At 40.1% G+C, this 1,837-nt stretch overlaps 1 pseudogene; it reads right to left on the reverse strand.

Moving 5' to 3' along the window:
- Positions 1-698: 698 nt before the first annotated feature.
- On the reverse strand, positions 699-1,258 carry LOC127123499 (uncharacterized; annotated as a pseudogene).
- Between the last annotated feature and the right edge of the window lie 579 nt (positions 1,259-1,837).

The following is a 1,837-nucleotide window of genomic DNA, read 5'->3' on the forward strand; positions in this document are numbered from 1 at the left end:
AAATTTCAAAACAAAAGCTAATTGCAGGGAGTAGTCTGTTTTAAAAAAGAAAAAAAAAACATTGAATAAATAAACGAGAAAAGAAAAAAAAAAGAGGACGCGAAACAGTAGCTCAAACGTCCTTCTCTCTCATTCTCTCACTCATCTCTCGAAATCGCCTCTCCGTACTCTAGCTCACCTCTCTCACTCAACAGGATAAGAATGAAATAGAGAATGAAATAGAGGTCAGAGATGAAGAAACTCACTTCTTGCAATGGGATCCCTTCGCTAGGTTTCAAGGTTTTCCGCCGTCAATGGAAATCAGGTTCGTTCCCTTGATGTTTAGCGTTTTTCTTGTTTTTTTTGGATTAGGGCTTCGTGTTTATGGTCGCCTCCCTCTCTCAATTTTCGTCTCTCCCACTGATTTCTCTTTCTCCCCTTTTATGCTCACAGATTAGGGTTTCAATTGGTGCTCAAAAGTCCAAAGAAGAACAACTCCAGAAGTGCTTTTTTTCTGCTCAGAAGTGATTGCCCTGTTTTATCATTGGACTCGGAAAGGTAATCTGGGTTTATGATTTCTTCTATGTTTTTGTCTCTATTCCATTTTGGGATTTTCGAATTTTAACTGCCTTGCTGATTGTTTTATCTTTTACTGCAGTGAACATTTAGTAAAAGCATGAGCAACTTCTCTGCATCAAGCTCAAGCCTTCTCACCAAAGCTATGATTCTAGTGCGTTGAATTTGGTAAGTTCTTCGTCTCCCACGTCATTCTGCTTCCGAACTGTTGTTCTAATATCATAGGTACCTCTTAAAATTTCTGAAAGTTGAACACTTGCTGCTTACTAGTAGGTTTGAATTGACTCAATGTCCCAATGGAGTTGAAAGGTATCAAGCTCACTACCACTTCAAATGTCTCCAACAGTTTTCCTAATAGGTGGGCGTGCTTCTCTTCATCATTCACACCATCAAGCATTATGTATTCAATTAATATTTTCTGCAGACTTTTCTTTTGATATTCTTGCAGTGAATTCATAAGTTTTTCCAAAGGAAAAGCACGGGCAGCGGGCATTATCTGACAACGGATGTCTCGGGCTGGTGCGTGTAGTAAGACTGCCAAGTTCAAACCAGGCAAAGCATTATGAAGCTTGTCGATAGCATGAATGATGCCAACCGTTGAGATGGTAATCCTCTTAAATGACAATTGAAATGGTGACCCAGTCATGATACGAACAGATTCTACCACAGCAGAATAGTTGTTCAGAGGCTCTCCCATTCCCAATCACATGGTTCAGCCGACACATATGCATTCACACATCAAAATTATTCATGTTTGGTCCCAGGTTCGCATGGCAGAAGATGATTTGATGTACAATAATTTCCTTGAGGCCTATGAGAATCATTGTTCTAGAAACACCGATGGAAGGAACCAAAGCACGAAGCTGCAGTGGTGTCGAAGGACTTGTTATAGATGTTGGAGATCTTAAAGGAAAATGTCCACAAGGACATGGCTTAACATGCAGCAGACCATCAGGTAATTTACATCTTGCAGATAATTTTGATGTAGGACTGGTTTTGGTGCAGGATTATAGTTAATGAGCTTGAAATCAGCAGTCACAAAAGCGTCTATATCCTTCTTCTTTGCATTGATTTTTCTGAGTTGGAAGATGTTTTGGCAGGTTATGAAGATGCTCCTGCAGTTTTGTTCGATACCTTCCATCGACATTCCAACTCCAACCATTGTTGAGTTAACACTTGCTCGTGCTTCAATTGGACCAGATGCTACATCTTCTAATATCCCATGCATCTCAATGTTTCAGGAACAGAGTGCAAAAGAGCCTTCATTTGAGGAGGTCTCCAG

This window comes from Lathyrus oleraceus, chromosome 2 (genome assembly GCF_024323335.1).
Source record: "Lathyrus oleraceus cultivar Zhongwan6 chromosome 2, CAAS_Psat_ZW6_1.0, whole genome shotgun sequence".
Classification (NCBI taxonomy): domain Eukaryota; kingdom Viridiplantae; phylum Streptophyta; class Magnoliopsida; order Fabales; family Fabaceae; genus Lathyrus; species Lathyrus oleraceus.